Below are 24,475 nucleotides of genomic sequence, written 5' to 3' on the forward strand. Positions count from 1 at the left end.
CAGGGAAAACCCATCACATTCTATGACGCTCAGTCCCGGCAGATGTTACATAGTAATAAGGGGGCGGTGTCCAGAACACACCCACTAGCGTAGTACCAAGGGGGCGGTGCCCAGCACACAGCAGCCTCCCGCAGAGTGGTTAGCTGTTTTATGATAATGAAAGGGGCGGTGCCCAACACGCAGCAGCCTCCTGCAGAGCTATTAGGAGGGGGCGGTCCTGGAGCAAGCGCGTTCTGAGGTGAATAGTGCCGGATAGTCAGCGATCAGGTCATTGCTCTTCTAGCCGGCGCTGCGTTCTCCGCCTCTCGGCTCCTGTGGGACCAAAGGTGAGCAGACTGTGCGCTGTGTTCGTTTCCTCGCCATAGCCGGCCTGGGCCGCTTGTGTTTTCGGCTCTCTACCTTTCTCTTTGTTCAGCTTCTTTCCAGCCGCTTCTGTGGGTGAGGGGAGGGCCGGGGGTCGGCGTGTTACCCACGTGTGATGGGGTGAGCTGGGCTCTGTGGAGGACACTGCGGATAGGTGGGAGCGAAGTCCACGTAGGCGGGTCTGTGGTCGGTGCTTTGTTGAGGGGACTGTCCTCGGGTAAACAGGGCACACATTGCTCCACTGTGCTAAAGGGGGGGGGCACCTTGTGGGAAAGTCATTGATTAGGTCAGCTTTGTTCAATGTGGAGTGACCCTTCAAGAGATCTTCAGGGATGGGAGCAGAGCTACACATAATGGTACATTAGATATATCACATTGGTGGTCAATGAGAGAAGGGCTTCTATGTACTGCTGCTGCTCAGTGGAAAGGGGTGGTGTTAGGGCCACAGCCATGGGTACCACCAGGCAGGGAATTGGGGCCACTGCTAGCTGGGCACCCTCTCAGTGGGGGATTGGGGCTACTGTCAGGCAAGATCTCAGGGCCACAACTATGGGGGTGCTGTCGGGCAAGAGATCAGGGTCATGGCTAACTGGGCACCGTCAAGGGGTCTTGGGGTTGTGCCCAACTGGGCACCGTCAAGGGGTCTTGGGGTTGTGCCCAACTGGGCACCGTCAAGGGGTCTTGGGGTTGTGCCCAACTGGGCACCGTCAAGGAGTCTTGGTGTTGTGCCCAACTGGGCACCGTCAAGGGGTCTTGGGGTTGTGCCCAACTGGGCACCAGGTGGCACATCGGGGGCAGTGGCTATCTGGGCACCAGGTGGCACATCGGGGGCAGTGGCTATCTGGGCACTAGGTGGCACATCGGGGGCAGTGTTTATCTGGGCACCAGGTGGCACATCGGGGGCAGTGTTTATCTGGGCACCAGGTGGCACATCGGGGGCAGTGTTTATCTGGGCATCAGGGGGCGGTGGCTATCTGGGCACCATCAGACAGGGTATCAGGTTCATCAATGATGGACATCTTGGCAACCTCTGGATGAGCACCTAGGCTTCCACATACCTTTGGTTGAGAGGTTTCTGTAGGCTTTATCTATTACTACCACTGCCATGTGCTCTGTATTGAGTGGGAAATTGTACATTTGGTACTTCAGCTTGCCCATTAAACAAAACATTTCAATGATCAATACAGATGCTGAGTGTCCTAAGATTACTGAAACTGGCCTAGGAGCTTTTCAATGTTTTAGATTTACTAAAATTAGTAGATTCATTCATACAGTTTTTCTGAATGTAAAAATTGTCCATCGTGCTCTTCCAAATTTTCTTCCTTTTGAATACTAACATTAATTTGACATTGATCATTAGATAATTGACCTTCAGAAAATGGGCATTTTTGAATAAAGTTCTATTAAGCTCAGCCTTCAGGTAATGATGTTAGGCTGCATTTACTTGTTTTAGAGTCCTGCATACGGTGCCGTTAATGACACCCCAAGCGTGGCCTGGAAATGTGTGAAGTTCAATGCCCAAAAACGCGTGGGAGGTTCTTTGGCTCATTCAAGCTGTGTAAACGTGCAAAGTATGAGAAACCCGCTCATTCATAAGATGTGCACATGTGAATGGGGTCTCAGAGGGAAGTTGGATCTCCCAACCTGACCTCATCTGCATACCAGTTCCAGGTGTATAATTCAGTTGTTAAAGGTTTGTTCACACCAGTAAGGCTACATTCACACTAGCGTTGTGTGCAGGCGGCAGAGAGGCGTTTTGGGAAGCGTTTTTACCGCTTCCCAAACTCCTCTGACAATTCTGCACATTGCAGCACATGGTGTTCTAATGAGAGCGTTAGCGTCGCGGCAAAATGGACGCCTCTGGTCAAGTCAGGAGGCGTTGAAGCCTCCTATTCTAGTCTATGGTGCCGCTCCGCAAACGCCCGTTCGGCGTGTGCGGTTGTGGGGCGTTTGCGGAGCAGTAACACCATTCAAACTTCATTATAGGCGTTTGTGGGGCGTTTTTAACACTCGGCAAACGCCTAGCAGCTGCCGCTAAACCGCACATGCAGCGTTTGCTGAGCGTTAAAGGCTCCGCAAAGGCCGGACCAACGCTTGCCAAACGCTATAGAGGCGTTTGGCAAGCGTTGGTAAAACAGTCAAGTGTGAACGAGCCCTAAGAAATGCATATTGTTCAGCTGCCGGTGTGTACTGGGGAGAGCGGTTCTGGAGCAGTGATTCCAGTGTACTACTGTATGGCTAAATGCCCGTAGAAGTGGTGCTTTATTTGGATCTCAACCAAAATGCAAAAATGACTTACTATTCATCCATCTTGGGTTTTGTCTGAGATAAAGAAGGTTGACATTGGCTGAGTGATCCGTGAATGAGACTTGTAGAGTTAGAATGTAACTTTCACATCTGTTAACTGGTACTCCTTGACAGTCATCCTTTGAACTTGCTGGCTGGTAAAGTAGAACTACTGAAGATGAAACCAATATTGTTCCTTTTGATTTGTTTCACAGCTTGTTTATGACATTTGAGATACTTTAGCTGTGTGCTTTTTATTCAGTCACTGAAAGTTGTCTTGGTATAACAGTCTTTATACAGTTCTTTTGCTCTTACAAACTTCATTCATTTAACTTCCCGTCTCTCTGGTTTTCAGTATCTTTACTCTTCTGCCTTTCAGAGCTGAGGTATGACTAATGATGACTTATAGCATTCACTAGTGTGTGCGTGCTGCTAGCTGCCTGCCTTATGGAACGGCGTCTTGGTATCTTGGCAACAGTGTAGAAGGCGTGATGTCACAGTACCTTGGAAGCAATGCTTTATAAATCCTTTGGATCATTAGACTTTTTACTGTATTTTTAGCAGTTACATTTTTTTTTTCTGACAATGTCATCCAGGCTCAATCTTGCTGACAGTGTTCCCTTTTTCCTGTTTTTACCTCGGTTCTGGCAAGATCTTGCATGCTCTGCTGTTGCAAAAATCTATTTTAGTCCTCATAGAACAAAATGGCTTTCTAGCAATAGGCATCAAAGTCTGAATTATGACGCTTCAGATTCCATTCATGTATACTTAATTGGGAAAAGACCAACCCAAGATGGCTCTAAAAGTCTACAGGCTCATACACATTTTAATCCTTTTGTACTGTTACTGCAATAATATGTTCCTATATTCCTTACAGCCCAACTCAAACAACAAGTAAAAATAAAATTGCTGAAGAACAGCCTGGACTGTGTGGGTCTTATTCAAATATTCATTTGCTCCCTCAAATCTCCTCTTAAAGTGCAGCTTTACTCAGGACAAAAAAGTGAACAGGCATACTTTTTAATAAAGAGCTATTGTGGCTGTACTGCATTAAAGCACAGCTCTGGGCAAAAATTTTATTTATACTGAAAGACGACCAGTTGAAGAGGGCGGCAGCCGGCAGAGAGCTCCTGGACGCCGTATCAGTGCAGTGAAGGTAATATAGTTCCTCTTTAAAGCGGAACTAAACCCTCCATATCCTTTTCATTCAAGGAAGCTGCCATCTTAGCCTCTGTTTGACCTGCAACCACCACGGTGCTGTACATGTGATCTGTTATGGCACTGGTTATTTGGTGGCTTAACGGTTTGGTTGAGAGCAAAAGCAAATGTTACAGTTGGCGTTCCCGGCATGCCGGGAATATAACTATTTGAAGCTGTTAAATTGATGGGTTTAGTTCTGCTTTGAATTTTTTTTTTTTTTTTTTTTTTTTTACATCTTGAAGGTCGCTTTTCCTGTGCTTTCTACTCTTCCAGGCCATGTGCTAAGGGTTCATGCACACAGATGTAATGGGCCATATACCACAAAGCCACATGTGTTGTCTACAGTTGTGTGCACAAATGAATTTCAGGATGCGGCTGTACGCAGCTCTGAATGTGAATACGTAATGTATGGGCATACAATCTCCTAACCCAGGCAATCTGTTTTAGGAAAAGTACTGGCTTATACCTTTCCTGTAATTCATTGGTGCAGGTGGCTGATAAAGGATAAGTTCACCTTTTGTAACACGTTATATCCATATTCAGGGTGTAACCTATTACGAAAGGCCCGCACCCGATCCTCCATTGTGACAGCAGGGAGTCTTCTCCCCATTTGGCCTTGTCACTCTATCACAATATTCTGCAAATGGGAAGCTACATAGTTCTCAATGAGCTACCACAGTGCTGTTGAGCGTTGTGGTAGTTAATTGCCTGGACAAGGTATGAGCACACAGATTCACTGACAGGTCTGCAGGAGTCCTGTATGGCACCAGCGATTTGCTGGTGAAATGCTCTCAAGGCTTCCAAAACAAAAGATAGTAAATGCACATTTTTTTTGCCTGCAAAAAGTGCATTTATTTTTTAATATGGGGTGTGCAGCGCTATACAAATAAAACACACTGTCATAAATATGACAAAAAGTAGAAAGTCCTATAAACTGAATGATAAACAGTCCGAGGTAATATATCAGTCCAAAAAGGTTTATTCCAGTGATGGAGTATAAATGACTTCAATCCAAATGGGTATATTCCAGCATCCTAACATGAAGGTGTAGAAAAATTGCCCACTCACCGGAAGTGCAATTTAATGTGCACATAGAAATTCCATGTAGCCGGAGGTCCCATGAAGGTACAGCCTGATGATAAAGGTATCCTCTGGTGGTAAATGGGGTGACGGCTGCCAGAGATGATGGTCTGGACCTATATCCCAAATCCTCCAGCCTGGGTGGACTCCTAAAATGCTGGGCTGAGATGTGGAGGCTCAGTGCCAGGTAATAGAGATGAAACCGCTCATGGTGTAGTATTATGAAATGTATTTATTGGGTATAAATCATTATGATAAACAGTAAACGTACAGGGTGATAGTAACCTATACAAATATAGTGTGAATGAGCTCTTGAATGCACTGACCAGTGGATAAAAATGATGGCCTCTGCACGCCTTGACGTCACGCCACCGGATCAGGAAGTCCGGTGGCCATCATTTGTACCCACTGGTCAGTGCATTCAAGAGCTCGTTCACACTATATTTGTATAGGTTACTATCACCCTGTACGTTTACTGTTTATCATAATGATTTATACCCAATAAATACATTTCATAATACTACACCATGAGCGGTTTCATCTCTATTACCTGGCACTGAGCCTCCACATCTCAGCCCAGCATTTTAGGAGTCCACCCAGGCTGGAGGATTTGGAATATAGGTCCAGACAATCATCTCTGGCAGCAGTCACCCCATTTACCACCAGAGGATACCTTTTATCATCAGGCTGTACCTTCACGGGACCTCCGGCTTCATGGAATTTCTATGTGCACATTAAATTGCACTTCCGGTGAGTGGGCAATTTTTCTACACCTTCATGTTAGGATGCTGAAATATACCCATTTGGATTGAAGTCATTTATACTCCATCACTGGAATATACCTTTTTGGACTGATATCATATTACCTTGGACTGTTTATCATTCAGTTTATAGGACTTTTTCTACTTTTTGTCATATTTATGGCAGTGTGTTTTTATTTGTATAGCGCTGCACACCCCATTTTTATGTTATATTCCTAGAAAGGCTTTGTGGTTCCTTTTTTGTGCATCAGCAGCTTTATAGGGTACGCTCGCTAACTCACACATTTATATTTTTTTATAAATGGCGAACTTATCCTTTAACCACATTTTGTGGTTTTTTTGGGTGTCGAAATTCGGCCATTAAACTGTAACCTGTAAAATGCATGTGGCCTTTCCCATTTGTGAAGGAAAACTTGCTTTCAGTGATGCAAATTATATCATAGGAAATGTCACCTTGTTCAAGCCCTTTTTGTTTTTGTTTTTTTAATTTTTTCTTTATCAGTTTGTGGTTCCTCTTCTGTGAGGAAGTTTCACCGCTGCAGTCTAGGTCCACCTCCACCCCTCGATATTGTCCTACCATATTGTAGTCTTCAGGACCCACTGTTGAACCCTGTGGGAAGTGTCCAGTCACACCAAGCAGAGGATTGGGCCCTCATACACGCTGCAGTAAAGAAATATGAAAACTTGATGCCCTCCATGTCACGTAACCACAAATTTTGGTATGGCTATGAGGTAATTGAACAGAACTGTGAAAACCTCCAAATAGTCAATTTGCTTTTTTCCCCACTTGCTTTCTATTGTCTAAAACGTAAAAAGTCACAAACTGCAGTCAATACTGCAGCATTTTTTACTTTTTTTAAAGGAAAATGATTCTTTCTGAGATCTGGCAGTCTATTGAAGTGGAAAATAGAACAGACGATTGTCTGTTTTAAGTAGATAACAGTCCTGTTGTTCTACACACATGACTATCAGACTTGCTGAAGGGAGTGGTCTCTGTATGTTTCATAATGCTTGTGTTGGCTACAAGTAAGCTATGGATCTGTGTATTTAAGGACCTACTCTGGCCATATTATCAAACCTCTTTTTACCACTTTAAGTCCGGACAATTTTACCCCCTTCCTGCCCAGGCCAATTTTCAGCTTTCAGTGCTTTCACATTTTGAATGACAATTGCGCGGTCATGCAACACTGTACCCATATGGATTTTTTACCTTTTTTTTAGACCGTTTTTATTTTGGTGGTATTTATTCACCGCTGGGATCTTTATTTTTTTGGCTATATAAATGAAAGTCCAAAAATTTTGAAAGTGTTTTTCTTATAAAATTTTGCAAATATTTCATCATAAATCTTGGCCAAAATTTAGTCAGTGATCTTTTTAGTAAAAATACCCAAATTTGTTTATAACCAAATTATAATTTTTTAATTTTTTTTTTTTTTTTACATTTTTATTTCAATATTTTTTTTTTACTTACTGTCACCGTAGCAGTACAGCATCACCATGGTGAACTGTACTACTTGTGGGGGGTGATGAAGATTTTTTTTACACTGATTGCTTTTATACCCATAAAGGCTGTAAAAGCAATCATTTCTCCTCTTTGGCTGCATTCTTGCAGCCATTGAGAAATACTGTTTGAGCTGTGATTGGTCACAGCTTGTCACATGGTACAAGGCTGTTGTGAATAGCCTTGTACCATGTGACCTCTGTGATCATCCACAGATTTCACATGTAGTAAGCAATGATGTCTGAAGTGACATCTTGCTTACTACTCTGCATGTGATCACTGATTGGCCAATCGGTGATCGCATGATTGGGACCTCACACAGAGGTCCCATACAACGATCGGTGTTCCACTGTGTCTAGAGGACACAGCAGGCACTGGATCACGGCGCTGCGCGTTCCCAGGGAGCTTGCACAAGCAGGGGGCGGGGAGGCCGTTTATAAATGGCCACCCGCCCCTGCACTGCCACCGTCCGGCTGTTTATATACGAGGGCCGGATGGGAGGTAGTTAAGAATAACAAATTTCTAGTGCAACTTTCCTTTCTAATCCCAAAGTACGTGCGATATACATTAAAATTAAGGGTCACTAAGGCCATTTTATATAAAGGAAGGGAGAGTTAAAACACTTGCCAGGTTGTTTTTTTGTTTTCCATTTGTTTCCCACTGCAGAGGTTTCCCTTTGCTTCCTGTCCTGTATCCAAAACCGGAAGTGGGCAGAAAGTGATATAATCCTTGGGTATCACCAAAGCTAACAAAGGTGTCTCCATCGTAAGATTTACTCTATTACCCTTCTAACGTCAACCCAGAATTTGTGATTTTCTTTCGCATTCAGTGATGACTGTAAACAGGATGCATAGAGAGGGTGAATCTCCCTAATGGGGCACAGGCAGCAAAAAAAACCTGACTGGACTGCCTAATCCTCTCCACTCCAAAACATTTATCTTTAGTGACACTTTAATAGAACACAGTTCTGCTCAGCTTTTCTGTGTGGTCTGTACAGCCCCAAACATCCTTTGTCTGGTAAAGTGTTACTAAAGGTTAAAAAAAAGAGAGAAATCTGAGCATGTCATACTTACCGCACTGTGCAGCCGTTTTGCATAGAGCAGCCCTGATTCTCCTCTTTGGTCCCTTGACAACTCTTCTGGCTCCTCTTCCAATCTGCTTTCTCTGGGGGCACTTGTGTGGGCTCGCTCCCGAGCTGCATCTGTGTCCATAAGATAGTGCTGCTCGACCCCCACACCTGCTTACTAAGCACTGGCTGTGATTGACAGTGGGAGCCAATGGCTGCCTGCTTCTATGTTTCAGCCAATGAGGAGGTAGAAAGCCAATGGTCATGCACATTGCTGGGTCGGGCTGAGGTAAGTATCATGGGGACCTGAACACTGAAGGTTTTTATGTTCATGCATGAAGGTTAAAAAAACCCTTCAGCCTTTATAACCTCTTTAAGGGCTTATTCATACCCGCAGCTGTAGGTATTTCTTTTTTAGCTGTCTGAAAGGGGGGGTAATTCTTCCCATTGACATTCACACTAATGTGTCCTGAGTTGTAGATATAGGAATATTTTGCAGGGGTTCCCTGAGACTGGAATGTTGTCTCAGGGGTTCCTCTTTATTGAAAAGGTTGAGAGAGTTTGTGCTATACTCAGGAGGCCAGGATTTGTTGTCTTTAACCACTTCAAGACTGGACACTTTTACCCCCTTCCTGACCAGGGCAATTTTCAGCTTTCAGCGCTATCACGCTTTGAATGACAATTACGCGGTCATGCAACGCTGTACCCAAATGAATTTTTTACCATTTTTTTGAAACGGATAAAGCTTTATTTTGGTGGTATTTATTCACCGCTGGGATTTTTATTTTTTTTGCTATGTAAATGAAAGTCCAAAAATTTTGAAAGTTTTTTTTAATAAAATTTTGCAAATAAATAATATTTCATCATAAATCTTTGCCAGAATTTATTCCGTTATCTTTTTAGTAAAAAAAAAAAATCCAAATTAGTTTAGTTTATAACAAAAATTATAATTTTTAAACACTTTTTTTTTTTTACATTTTTATTTTATTTTATATTTTTAATTTTTTTTATTTTTTTACATACTGTCACCCTAGCAGTACAGTGTCACCATGGTGACACTGTACTACTTGTGGGGGGTGATGAAGATTTTTTTTTTTTTTTTTTTTTACACATTGCTTTTACACCCATATAGGATGTAAAAGCAATCATTTCTCTTTCTCTCTGTGTGCATTCATGCACTCATTGAGAAGTACTGACTGAGCTGTGATTGGTCACAGCTTGTCACATGGTACAAGCCTGTTGTGAATAGGCTTGTACCATGTGACCTCTGTGATCATTCAGATTTCACACGTAGTAAGCAATGATGTCACAAGTGACATCTTGCTTACTACTTTGCATGTGATCACTGATTGGCCAATCAGTGATCACATGATCGGGACCTCGTACAGAGGTCCCGTCCGACGATCGGTGTTTCACTGTGTCCGGAGGACACAGCGGGCACCGGATCGCGGTGCTGCGCGCTCCCAGGGTGCGGGGAGGCCGTTTATAGACGGCCACCCGACCCTGCAGTGCCACCATCCGGCCGTTTATATGCAACGGCCGGTCGGGAAGTGGTTAAAGGCAATACATAAATAAGGTTGGTTGTAACTATGCAAGTACCCTGAAAATGAACACACAACATCCTGTGGCGTAGGCAGGTGTCAACCTATGTATCTTGTGTGAAATCCCCATCCCACAGCCTGATCAGTGCTGTGTACTGTATGTAGCTGAGGCTACATGCAGTTTATACATCACAGTCGCTGCATCTGTGAAGGTGATGGTTTGTTTGGACCAGCTTGGTCTGAGCAAACTATTCAAACTTCACCAATAGCTGGAGATCTACGTTCAGTTCCTCATGAGATGCTGCATGGTCTTTAGTTGGCAGACCCTAGGTATTGGTGTGTCTGCAACACCTGCCCACTTTTGCCTTCAATTAACGTGCCCTCAGATGTAAATACAGGCGTATGAGCATTCAGCCTAAAATACGCCTGTATTGACAGGGCATGTATGCCTCAACTTCTGTGCCCATAGTGTCTAAGGATTGGGTCCTAAGACACTGGGACATTACAGCCCATAGGACTATTGACAGAATGTGCAGTAATTGGGTATAGACCGGCAAATGTCAGTATTTGTGTTTGCTTACATGTCTTTATCATTCCTGAATGCGGATGTTTTGCACTCGGGGAATTCTACCCATATATGTGTGCATGTAAACTCTGGTATTTTTACAGTTGTAGAACTGCATGCAGGGTATTCTGTCCTCAGTCTTATGAGGCAGTGTTACTTGGTCTTTGCCATAATGTGTCTTGCAAGGTTTCTATTTTTCAATGATATTGTACTGCTATTAAATTGATCACCTGGTTGGAAGTACATTTCTGCCGAGGACATTGGTGGACTGGTATTTCTGCCTGTGCTCTGTGGTAGAGGTGTTTAGATAGTGCTGCACCTATGTTATGTGCATGCTTGCTTTCAAGTAGAACTATAGGTAAAACTTTTTCCATTTTGGATATTGTAAGGGAGGGTTATAACCCTGTGTCTATTTTTGGCAATCTGTGTCCCATTGGGGAGATTTACCTTCACTTCCTGTCCATAGCCAAAACAGGAAATTGGAGAATCCCTACAAATTAAGGGAATTCCTTGGGGACCCCAGGAAAAAATTTCCCTTTTGTTGCTTTTTTGGGGACAACCCAAAATTTGGGGTGTTCTTTATTTTCACTTTCAATGGAAGTGATAAACAGGACAAATAGGGTGAATCTCTGTAATGGGGGGCACTGACTGCAATAAAAAAACCTAATTAGGTGTTCTAATTCAGCTCCACTCTATCGAAAACTAGAAAAAAAGATTTTTGCTCATTTACTTTAGTGTTACTAAACCCACAACAGTAAAATTGGTCTGTGTATGCAGTAAAGCATGCTTGTTATACTCACTCTTGAACCTAAGGGATTAATTTTCCACATTGTATAAAAAGACTTTGATCCTGTTTTCTATGATCCTCCCCTTCTACTGTCCCCAATCCATCTGCTGATAGTACAGAGCTCTAGGAGTCACTCTGCACATGCTCAGTTTCGTGTGTATGGCTGGAGTTTGTTTTGGGAGGGTGCATGTGATGGTTACAGGGCCAGTCAGCACTGTCCAGATAGAGGGTCAGTGGTTATGCAGCCTAATAGGACAGTCAGAGGAGAATAAAAACTCCTATAAGATTAACCAGTGCTCGCCCAGAGACTGCTATATACATTTCCATGTTGTGTACTGAGAGACCAGATTTAGTGAATGCAGAGTCATGAGTTCAGTAACATTTTAAGATGGTGACAGGAATTGGTAAGGTAACACTTGCCTGTCCTGGTAATACCAAATTAACCGATGTGATATATTTTATTCCTTTTAATTTGGAAACTAGAGTTTAAACTGTAAACTTAACTTCCTATACACAGTGCTTTGTAGCATGATGATCAGCCAAGTGATGAGAAAGAATGTCTGTTCTCCTTTGTATAACAAGTAGCAGTGGTACTATGGTTTGGCCCATTGAGACTTTTGTTGCTCGGTGAAATTTGCATGTCAGTTGTATTTGGCTGTTTGTTCACACTGGACTGTTCTCTGTTCTGAATGCAATTTTTAAAGGCTAAGCTTCTTAAAAAGAAAACAAAAAACAAATGCACATTTTTGCCAGGTAAAAACTGAACTTTATTTATATTTATTTATAGATATTTATTTATTTTTTTTTACAGCCTAGAAAGCATTGCGCCAGTGATCAGCGATCAATGGTACCATGCAGGACTCCTGTTGGTGTAATCTGTCTGCCCGGAAGAATCAATGAACTACCGCAGGCTGTTGGTACTTGTATTTGATTCATTCAGAGTTCTGCGCAGCCATAAGAGCGGAGTCCTACTCGGCCACGCTCTTGTCAAAAAGTGACAGGTAAAATGGGGATCTTCTCCCTGTACTGCCACACAGGGCTCCGTTCGTTGAACTGCTGCAGGAGCTGGAACATCTTACACCCTAAAAACAGGTGTGACATGTTCCCGAAGGAGAACTTCTCTTTTAAGTGAGTGAGAATGGACTTTGTCACAACCTATGTATGTTTTCACTGATAAATTTCCACTAAATAGTGATTTTCTTGAACTTTTTTTCCCTCCATAATTTTTTACTATATAGACTGTTCTCTACCAATGTCACGGAACTCCTGCATACCAGGCTGTCCTCTTGTAGCGCTATGTGGAAACTTTTATCTTTAGTATACCTATAATGACCAATGATGCAATAGAAAACAATCTGTTAACAGCAAGTCGTGCTATTTTTAGGTTTAAAGCATCTGATGAGACCAGGCTTGTGGTCTGTACATCTGGAAAGGCTTGTACTTGCTAGAATAGAAACCTGAAGTCCCAGAGTATTTCCTCCTCTTGTGGTTGGGTGATTATATTCAAGTCCAGATGGCAGTATGTATTTTTGTTTTTTGGGGTGTTTTTATTTTTTTTTTTATATAGAGACTACACTTTCAAGCACCCTGCATTTTCAGGGTCTCTAGGCCCTAGTGAGGATTGGCAACTGGATAGTTTTCAGAACTCTGTGCATACCTGTATAACAAATGATTGGGAAAATAGTTTTCATATTCTCTCAGATCCTGTTTCCTTTAACAAAGTTTAGGGCCTCATGCATACTGGGCATCATCAAAAATGCTACTTTTTTGCCTCTAAAGCCCCCTCTTCACATTTGTGTCTTTGCAAACTTTGGCAATTAAAGGCAGAAAAAAATTTACCATCACTTGTGCATTCAGGAGAGGAACATTTTGGCAGTAAATGCTGAATATGCTTAAATGCATCTAAGCACTAGGCGCGTTTGAGCGTTCATTTCAATGTCCAGAATAACTTAATAGTTTGGCCAATTAAATGAATGCTCAAACACCTGATGTGATGTGTTCAGAAGAGCTGGGTTAACAGCCAGTGTGCATGAGGCCTAAAAGCAGAAGGAAATATTTGTGGTCCCCTTTTAAGGTTCGCATTCACATGCAATTCCATGTCGGAGAACCTGTACTGTTAAACCTGCCACAAAGTCAAACTGAGGGCCAAGAACTAGTAACCTATTTTTCCTGTAGGCCCCAAGGGAGGGTCTTGTTTTCTGGGTGTTTCTTGGTTCACTTGAACATATTCTGATTGTCTTGGATTTTAGCGATTGAAGCATTGACTACTCCTGTGGCTTAGGTGTGATTTAAAGGTCTTGTCTTACCCTTTAATTCATCTTATAGTCTATATGTGTACTCTTGAAATGTGCTGGATCATTAGTTTTCCTCTTGATAAAGGAATACACGAAGGTCAGTTTATTCTTCACTAAGGTCAATGTGTTCTTCATCACTAAGCAGGTTTCACTGAGCATTGCAAATTCTATGGGCTTTTATTAAAAGGTATTTACCAGTAATTAGTGACTGTTTAAAGACTGGCTGTTTGGAGGCTCTAATATATTGCTGCGATCTGCAGTTAGCCAGTTTATTTTTAGGCATGCTATATGCACGTGATAGTGTACAGAATGTGCACCATTGTCTGTGCCCTTGTAGCGCTGAATTTCACCAATGTTCTAAATAAGCCACAAGAATGTAGTTTTGTCCACCATTTTTATTAATGTTGCAGTGGTTTATAAGGCTGAAATTAACCAACATATTTGATCATAAAAGTAGTTGTGAACGCTTTTCATAGATTTGCTGGTCAGTCAGTTGGCCTGCATGCAAAATGCATTATTTGTTTACATAGTGCTACACTGAAGTGAAAGTTCTGGTGCTGAAACTGAAAATTCAGGATGCACTTGGCCAAAAACCGATATGGACAGTTTTTAAAAATTTATATAATTTTCAAATGCAATTTAAAAAAAAAAATGCACTTTAATGAATAAACAAAACACAATACACTGCTCAAATGCCTGACAATGTCGGGGCATGCTCCTAGAGACGACGGATGGTGTCCTGGGGTATTTCCTCCCGGATCTGTACCAGAGCTTCGCTGAGCTCCTAGACAGTCTGAGCTTCATCCTGGCGGTGTCAGATGGATCGAAACATGATATCTCAGATGTGTTCTATTGGATTTAAGTCAGGCAAGCATGGGGGCCATTCAATGTTATAAATTCCTTCATCCTCCAGGAACTGCCTGCATACTCTCCCCACATGAGGCTGGGCATTGTCATGCACCAGGAGGAATCCCTGACCCACTGCACCAGCATAGGGTCTGACGGGTTGAAGGATTTCATCTCAATAGCTAATTAGTCAGGGTGCCATTGTCTAGTCTGTAGAGATCTGTTTGTCCCTCCATGGATATGCCTCCCCAGACTGTCACTGACCCACCACCAAACAAAAAAAAGTTTGTTTACATGGTGCCTGAACTGGCATAGAGATGAGCGGAGAGCATCTTTCCATGCCCAGCACCATGATCGTTGGATGGGTTCTCGGGTAAGACTGAGAACCACCAGGGGGTAGGTGAGGTCAGGGTTATTTTCGACACCTGTATCTGTGCCTATTTTCAGTTTGGCTACAGGCTGATAGAGGTATTTTCAGCCAAAATAATTCAGCCGCTAATATTTTGGTGCATCCCTCCATAGTTCACATCCTGTACAGCCCATACAATTCAGTACACCATTCATACAAGTCAGTAAGTGTCTGAGAACATGTAAATGTGTGAGGTGTAATGCCTCATGGGACATGTAGTACTGGGCAGAAGGAGAAAGCGATGTAAGGGCTCTGTGCAGGGAAGATCAGCATCTGAACCCAGAGAAGCTGGAGCTTGGTAAACTGGAGGTAAATTAAGGCATTCATTTAAAGCAAAAGTTTACCGGTATTGTACAAATTTATTTAAAAGTATATCCATGGAATCAGCCTTTAGTACTAATTTAATATAAATATTTATACCTCTTGCTGCTGTCAGTCACAGCCAGTGAGGAGGGGGCTCAACTGAGCTGTCTTTTTTTTTTTTTTTTTTTTTTTGTCTGTGGAGTGATCACACACAAGTACCCCCAGAGCAAGCGACTCTGGGGGCATTCAGTTTGGGGAGGAGCCAGGAGCGACGGTGGGGGACCAGGGAAGAGGAGGATCTGGGCTGCTTTGTGCAAAATAGCAAAACCATTACACAGAGCAGGTATACCATGTTTGTTTAAAAGACTGAAGTTCCGGCTTTTTTCTATTTGCAGAGAAGCCCCTTGCCATGGAGGAAAGCACTTTAAATTGGTGAAAGAGTAACCAAGAGCAATATCCTAGCCTGGCAAAACTAGCAAAATCCTGTCTACATATCCTAGGCACCTCCATGCCATCAGAGTGCCTCTTCTCTGAAGGCAACAGTTTGGGGGTTGGGTGAAGCCAGCCTCAGCCCTGACCATGTGGATATGTTGACATTCTTACATTTCAATGTAAAATTTCTTGAACCATGATAGTCCACCTCCTTTTAGAATGCTTTTTTTTTTTTCTGCTCTTTAACCGCTTCCCAACCGAAAGACTGCTAAAGCGCGGTTGTCCAGTTCTGGGAGGGTGTCCATGGATGTCTTCCCAGAATGCGCCCCCTCTACACCCCGGTGATTGCTGTCCTACATACAGCTTTTTACCACGTGATCAGCTGTGTCCAATGACACAGCAGATCGCAATGTAAATACAGTTGCCGGTTATCGGCCGCGTTTTCTGCACGGTGTCAGACCTTGATCTAGGTATCTGTGTTTGGGTCAGGGTTTTTTGAATTTTTAAATTAGTATCTGTGTCAGTGGCAGAATGGGGGGAGCCTGCTATTTGCGCACTATTGTTTCTGGGCTGTACTATGCAGCGATGTTCAATTCCTATTGCCTGACGCCTGGGACATGTAGCTATGGTTATAGGGGGAAAAAAAATAAATCAGCAGATTACCATTTACCACCAAATGAGAGCCCAATTTGTCCTGAAAAAAAAAGGTATAATCCACCTGGATGCACAAAGTAGTTGTGGTGATATGTACGGTTTTGCTAACAAGTCAAAGTTGCAAAATTGTGCTTAAGCATTTAGATTTGTTTTTTCCTTCAGCTTTGGAGTATTTAACCCCTTCATGCCTAAGTTTTAGTAATTTTTACATAGATGTAGGCATCACTACTGCTGTGATCTTCACTAGTTTTAGGGTCCTGTGCCAAGTAGCTGTGCTGTGAACACAGGAGGTTGCTTGCTTGGTATGGGCATCATCTAGTGAACACTTAATTTCCTCAATGAATGAAGTGTTCTCTAATAAATGTGGTGAAGAGGCAGGGCACGGAGGTCACAATCTCCGCCTCGCAAAGTTAGAACATTTTGCATTCATTGAGAAAATGCAAAGTGTTCTCTAAATGGAAAAGAAACAAAAAAGGAATAAAGGTATTGTGCTACCCTGTGTAATGACAATATAATAACCCCCCCCAATTCTCCAGAAAGAGAGTGCACAAGTGATAGTGTATGATAAATGTGTATCAAGTCTCTTCCAGTTGGTAATCAGAGGGTTATCCTGTTGGTGAGCCCACAGTACCGGTACTGTAGATTTTCAGTTATTGTGCTCCAACACACAACCGCGATACCCCTCACCTTCATAAATGGACCTACAGGTTATAGTAGGTCACAATGCGTCTCTCCCCTTTCAATGGGGTTAACCAGTAGATCTCCACTGGTCACAATCCTCACCAGCCACTTCCTGGGGGGCTCTATGTCAGTGTGTGTACGGTCTTGCTTCTAGGCTCAAACTCGGTCACATTCCTCAATACAGAGACATTGTGACATTAAGTTTATTCTGCGCATATTCATGTGAGTTCAATTTTATTGTTTTGTAGTTTTTAAATGCTTCACTATGGGTGATCTTCTTTGAGTTTGGTCCTAGAAGCAAGACCGTACACACACTGAGGACATAGAGCCCCCCAGGAAGTGGCTGATATGTGAGGATTGTGACCAGTGGAGAGCTATTGGTTAACTCCATAGGGTAGAGATGCACTGTGACCACCTATAACCTGTAGGTCCATTTATGAAGGTGAGGGGTATTGCGGTTGTGTGGTGGAGCACAATAACTGAAAATCTACAGTACTGGTCCTGTGGGCTCACTTACCAACAGGATAACCCTCTGATCAGATTATCATTTAATCCCTCTGAATGCAATTTTTTTTATTTTTTCCATTCGCTTTTCTGGTGTACTAGGCATAAACATTGTGGTGGGTTTTTTTTTTTTTTTTGCTACCCTTGTCTCTAAACAGTTCTCTACAGTTTGCATCAGCTGCTGTATGTAGTGTAAGAGGCAAGCCCTCGTGACTAAGCATCTAGACGTACTGTAGAACGTCACACTAGGAATCTTACTGTATGTCCTCATTCTCTTCCTGGCTGCGTAATCTGTGCTAGTTACACCACACGATTCTGAATACATCATAACTGGTTTGCTTGGCTTCCCTTGCACTTCCTGAGCGCAACTGTGTATGGCACCACAGAACTTTAACTCCCTGACCTGGAGTCGTGTGAAAGACTGCAATTGTCATAGCAGCACAGTGCTGACACACATCATTCTGACTTTTCCATCTCCATTCCTGTTTTAGCAAATAGTCTTCTGCTTACCCATATTATATTACCACTGAGGGCTCCACTCCATGAGATTTTAACTATAATTTGAAGAAATTTACCAGTGAGTTAAGTTTTTGTCTAAGCCAAAGGACTAGACCAGGGTATTGAATTAAAATTTAGAGGTCCAATCAGTAAAATTTCCTTCCAGCGAAGGTCTGAATCGCATGTTTGGGCTAAGACTTTACATCACAGCTCCCCCATATCACAATCCCGTTCTTACGTCCATGTCCTCAGTCCCACATACATCAGTCCACCACTTCAGTTTTCCTTTAGTGTATTGTTCCCAGAGCCTTTTCACATCACCCCCACCCCCTTCACAGTAGTATACTGAATCCCCTTTACATAACGCACAACCTTTATTCACAGCAGTGTTCTCACCCGTGGTTCAAACCATCACCTCCTTTGTCCACTTCACATCAACCCCATGCGCACCCCCCCCCCCCTTCAGCACTGCCACCGCTTTACATCCCCCCCCCCCTCCTTCCCACGGTAATGTGCTCTATTGTGCTCTGTGCTCTTCTCATCATTCCTCCCACACAGCTTTGCCCCTTCATATCTCTCCCAACTCCTACACAGTAGTGTGCTGTGCCTTCTTCCCATCACCTGCAACCCCCCCCCTAACATCCATCACCTTCTCCCCACAGCACTGCCCCCCTCCCTTAAATCACCCTCACATCACAAATACTTCCCCGTAGTGTCTTCACACCACCCCCGTACAGCACCCCCTTAACCCCTACAGTAGTGTATTCTGCCCTCTTGACATCCAGCTAGCCTCATTCCCCCCCCCCCCCCCCCCGCCACTTCTCTAGAACTGCCACTTTTCATACCTCCCTCCCCTCCAGTAGTGTCCTCTGCCCTTCAATCTCCCACCTTAGACCAAGCGGAGAGCGACGAGAGGCAGGATGCTATTAAGCGGAGTGTGAGGAACATCTCTGAATTGGATGGAGGGCGGGAGCTGCGCGAGTTACCGTTCCTGAGTAACCAGCACAGGATTGGTAGCTAGGATGCAGGGTGGTGCTAGCAACTAATCACTTGCTGATTAATATGAAAAGTTAACCGGTGGCAGCTCCTGCCCTTCAACCAATGGAGAGCTGTGCCTCCTGCACTCAGCTCACCATCCTGCCTCCTGACATGCAGAGAATGACAGCTGCACAGGCTGGGGAACAGAAGCTGCTCCTAAATGGTGATTGCAGATCCAGATGGGACAGTGTCTTGGTTCAGACTAGGACCGTGGTCTGCTATTTAGTGATGGGCTAAACTATCAGATTGTAATCACTTATAAAGCAGCTGTCAAGCGGTTACATCTGCCTTCTCCAGCCGTTTGGGTCTTCTGTGGTTAAAACATTGATGTCTTTAAAGTTCTTCTTGCTGTAGTGCTATCTGTGTGGTTTACAGTAAACATTTTCAAAAGCTCAGCAGCCAGTGCAATTCATCAGTATATAATTTTAGTATGAGATGCTGTTAAAATCCTTAGTGTAAGGCCTCATGCAAACCTTATTTTTATCTACTTTGCTAGCTTTAGAAGGAAAGCTAATAAGGCCTCATGCACACTTGCATCAAAAACGGACCATTCAGGTCCCCAAAGTGAACATTCTTAAAATGAGCCAAATGGTCTTCTATGTGAACCTGTACACTAGACATTCAGAAGTGTTTACAAGCTCTAGGTTTAGAAACACTTAGGCCAGGCATACATAGATTGAAATTTGGCTGGTTTAGCAGGGACAGATCAAAGTCACCCTGCATAGTCTCAGAAATTGCAGGGCAACCTGATCTCCGAAGTGTGAACTGATCCTAAAGTATGTTGCATAATTCTTATTTGGACTTTTTATGGGAATTGTAAGGCCTCATTCACACAGGGCGATTAGTATCTCATGCAGGGCTGTACTTTTCTGCAAGGGGGATGTACAGGTGTTTCATGCATCCCCTGTGCCAGCAGTCCTATAGATATCTATTGGGACCTGCAGCTGTATGAACACAGCCAATGTCCCATTGTGACATCTGTGCAGGTGCATGTCCCTGAACTCATCTTGGGTGTTTTCAGGGCTGTGCACCTGCATGGATATCACATTGGGACACAGTGGTTGTGTCTGCCAATGATTTAAATTAATGATTCCACTGAGGGGAAAATCTAAAGTGGCATAGATTCAGACAGCTGCTTACTTGTCCAGGACTTACTAGCCTAGCAAATTCAACAGAGCTAAAAGCAGTCTCCAAGAATCTTCAAGTTTCATCATGGGGTGTTCAAGTAACTCTTGCAACAGTTTGGGGTCAATATTGCTGAAGACTGATCGAAGATACAATAGTTTGGTCACTGTATTTGTAGACGCGTTTGTTGTAAATAGAAGGCAGTATTTCAGAAGAGACTCATACCAACTGTATGGTTGCATGCATTAAGGTTAAAAAAAACCTTCATAAAAGAATCCCCCTCTGCCCCCTTATACTTATCAAAGATCCAGCACTGTGCGTGAGAGCTGAGGCTCTCCTGGCTCTTTCCCTCCTCACTGGGCAGATCGAAAACCGCAAGAGCCATTGGCTCCCACTTTCTGTGCCAATGGATGCAGCAGCGAGACTCAGAAGCGAGCCTGCACAAGTTCACTCATGGGAATTGACTTCCCATTGGGGCACCAGCCTGAGGGAAGGAGCCAGTAGCACTGGTGGGAGACCCATGAAGAGGTTTGGGGTCGCTCTGTGCAACCCCGCCCCTGCACTGCCACCGTCCAGCCGTTTTATATACAACGGCCGGACGGGAGGTGGTTAAGGTTTGGGGTTGCTTTTTTGCTTCAAGGCCTTGACTGTCTGCAGTACAAAAGTATATTTAATGAGAACATGAGATCTGTCCAAATGTTGGTGAACTGAAAATAGGTCTTTTAGCATGATAATTTTCCAAAGCACACTATTAAATCCACCAGGAAATTGTTCAAAAAGGAAAGCCTACCCTTTGGCATCAGAGGATGGGGTTGTACCACTATAGTAGAAGTTACTTGTCACCAGACTGACATTCACTCAAAAATAATTTACCGCTTCAGGGAAAATCTCTGTTGCTGAATGTTCGTAGGCTACCTTTTGTGAATTGCCTGTTTAAAAAAAAAATAAATTCCCTCACAAAATTCCAATGGGAATCAAACAAGGCCCTTTCAGTAGGGCAGCCCATAATCCTCCATTTTTCCACAATTGTTCACTTAACTGTGTTCTAGGCGGTCCTATTTTACTGTTATCTAATGTTAGTTAAATTTGGGAGATTACACAGTGAGATGCGTGATTGCACTTCCCGCAGGACTTATTTTATGGGGTTTGGCTGTAAATGGTAAGTTTTCTAGTAATTCAACTGCCACTCCACCTTCCCTTTTTCCTACCAACCCAATGTTTACCTAAATTGTCTAGACACCGATACATTATATTAGTCGTGCACTGAAATGAAAATTCTGGACTGAAACCAAAAATTCAGGAGGCACTTTTTTTTTTTTTTTTTTTTTAATTTGTTTGCATTTCATTGTATTATACTTTTTTTAATTTAACCACTTGCCTACAGGGCACTTATAACCCCTTCCTGCCCAGGCCAATTTTCAGTTTTCAGCACTGTCTCACTTTGACAATTGTGTGGTCATGCAACACTGTACCTTTTTTTTTATTTATTTTTTTTTTTTTTATTTTTTTTTTTTTTTTTTTTTGTGATACAGCTTTCTTTTGGTGGTATTTAATCACCTCGGTTTTTATTTTTTGCTAAACAAACCAAAAACTGAAAATTTTGACTTTTTTTTTCTTAGTTTTTGTTAAAATTTTGTAAAGTGTTTTACTCATACACTGATGGGCTCTAATGAGGCTGCACTGATAAGTGGCACTGATGAGGCTGCACTAGTAGGTGGCACTGATGGGCATTGACAGGCATCACTGATGGACACTGAAAGGCAGCACTCATATGTGGCACTAGTGGGCGCTGCTGGGGCTACACTGATATCGGTGCCCTGATCAGTGTACATGTCCCCTCTGAGGAATGCCGATTGCCGGCTCTCCTCACTAGCTGTCAGCGTGAGGAGAAAAATGCTGATAACCAGCATTTCCCTATTTACATGCGATCAGCTGTAATTGGACACAGCTGATCACATGACCGAGCTGAAGTCTTCGGCTCTTTCCATTGACCGGTGATCCGCTGTGTCCGAGGGACACAGCGTACCACCGATCGCCGCTCTGCACGCCCCCGGAGCCGTGCACGCACAGTTATCATATCCTCCCAGAATGAGAGAACCGCCTTGCGCCCGTCATTTCCTTATATGGCAGGCGAGATGTGGTTAATATGATTTTAAAAAATACAATCCAGTAACATAAAATAGCTTTTTTTTTTTTAATTGAAGGTAGTGCATAGAGTGGAAAGAGAATAAATTGAAATGCATATAAAATTGAAAAAATGTAAATGGATGCAGTTTTGTAGTCAGTGGGATGCAATTTTGCAGTGCAGTCTTTTTTTTTTTTTTTTTTTTTTTTTTTTTTTTTTATAAATTCTATTGGCAAAATGCCAATAATCCTATTTTCGGTGGCCAGTATACCGTTGCATCACTACATTATATAGCTGAACAGTTTGTAAACATCTGATCCTCACACCTATATGAGCTTGTTGGGACATCAGGGATGTTCTATTCATATCGCCAGACGCCCAGAATATGTAGTTCTGTGCAACGGTTTTTTACCTTTAGCCCTGCTGTGGGAAGCAGCAGGGCTCACCTGTTAGCTGGAAGCTGTCGATTGCTTGCACACAGCCCACTATATTGCCAGCCTCAACCCCCCCCCCCCCCCCCCACCTCCGCCTGCTATGTCCTGAGCACTGCTTGCCCATCTGCGGGCCCAGGACCAGTTCGGTGGCTGCTGGTGGGTATAGGGGGAGGGAGGAGAGTGGACATGTCCGCTCCCCTTGTCCTGACTCGGAAGTAATGTGATGGCACTTCCAGGTCTTTATTGACTGACTCCTGACCATTGAGTCAGTGTAACACAGGGGAAGACATTGGCGGTCTTTTAGACCCTGGATGTCTCAAAGAACCTGTCACCAAAAAATAATCGCATAGGGGACTTTTTTGTCCCCTATGTGATAAAAAAAAAAAAAGTTTTAAAGCGAAGTTACAGCTGGGGAAAAAAAAGCAGCTACAAAAATTGTAGCTGGCAACTTTTAAAAATACAGATAAGTTACCTGTCCCTCAGCCCAGCGGTGTCCTCACCACACCTGGTTTCACTGGCTGTCTTCTCTCACCAAAGTTTTTTGCGTTTCCTAGATCATTGTGTGACATAAAAAATTTAAACTACTGCTGTTTTATTCTCTGAGGTCTCTGATTTCAGTAAATAAGATTTTGGACTTGTGTAATCTTCAGGCCTTAAATGGTTTTTTTTAAACGTGTGCAAAAACTGTTCTGGCAGCAAAAGGGATAAAGGATAACCCTGACACTCACTTTCCTGATGAGCACCCAATCGGTGCTCATTACAGTGCAAGGTCTCTCTCCTCCCTGCCAGTCCCTGGGTGCGGTGCTAGAGACAGGCAGGGAGGGGAGGAGGAGATAAACAGCGCAATGTTACGAATATTAACCGCCTCCCGCCCGCCATATAGTACAATGACGGGCGCAAGGCGGTTCTCTCGTTCTGGGAGGACATCATATGACGTCTTCCCATTCTCACCACGCATGTGCGGCTCTGGGAGCGCACGGCAATTGGTGGTGCGCTGTGTCCACCGATCCATGGAAAGAGCCAAAGATGTCATGTGATCAGCTGTGTCCAATCACAGCTGATCACATGTAAACAGGGAAATGCCGGTTATCGGCATTTCTCTCCTCACGAGCTGTCACGCTGACAGCTCGAGAGGAGAGCCGGTAATCGGCATTCCTCGGAGGGGACATCTATACTGATCATCAGAGCACTGATGATCAGTGTAGCCCCAGCAGTACCACCTGTCAGTGTCCATCAGTGCCATGTGTCAGTGCTCATCCGTGCCGCCCATCAGTGATGCCTCAGTGCCCATCACTACAGCCTCATTAGCGCACATCAGTGAAGGAGAAAAATCACTTATTTACAAAATATAACAAAAACTTTTTTTTTTTCAACATTTTCAGTGGTTTTTGGTTTAAGAAAAAATAAAAAAGGTGATTAAATACCACCAAAATAGAGCTCTGTCACAAAAAAATGCTAAAAATTTCATATGGGTACAGTGTTGCATGATCGTGCAATTGTCATTCAAAGTGTGACAGCGCTGAAAGCTGGAAATTGACCTGGGCAGGATGGGGGTATAAGTGCCCTGTAGGCTAGTGGTTAAATGTTTTAAGTTGTCAAAGCTTTTTGTTTTTAAAAACCCCATACATTACTTAAAGCAGATTTAAATATGGTTTGGGTTAATTTTTTTTTTTCTTCAGGACAAGTAGATTGTCATGAGGGACAAGTAGATTGGGACACAAGTTTAGTCTCTGGACAAGTAGTTTTTTGAAAAATTTCCACACCCCTTGACATCCCATTTTATAAGTTGCTCTTAGTATAGAGTTAGTTATATCACCCTTATGGAAGTGCTTTCCACAAGCGTTTGGAGTGTCTTTGGGTTTTTGCCCATGCAGCCAAAAGTGCATTTGAGAGTCAGGTATTGGCTCATAGTTGATGATATTTAATTCCAGGGCTCTGCAGGTCAGTTGGTGTTCATACCATACTCTTGCAAACTAATCTTT

General features: G+C 43.3%; 1 protein-coding gene across 1 annotated transcript in view; it reads left to right on the forward strand.

The window, feature by feature from the left end:
- Positions 1–209: 209 nt before the first annotated feature.
- SLC16A1 (solute carrier family 16 member 1) overlaps positions 210–24,475 on the forward strand; it is a 67,655-nt gene continuing 43,389 nt past the window's right edge. The window contains exon 1 of the mRNA XM_089676730.1: positions 210–326. The gene's annotated coding sequence lies outside the window, so the exon portion shown is untranslated. The remainder of the gene's footprint in view (positions 327–24,475) is intronic.

Source organism: Staurois parvus, unplaced genomic scaffold (genome assembly GCF_062004578.1).
Source record: "Staurois parvus isolate SC_StPar_1 unplaced genomic scaffold, SC_StPar_1.0 ptg000172l, whole genome shotgun sequence".
Lineage (NCBI taxonomy): Eukaryota > Metazoa > Chordata > Amphibia > Anura > Ranidae > Staurois > Staurois parvus.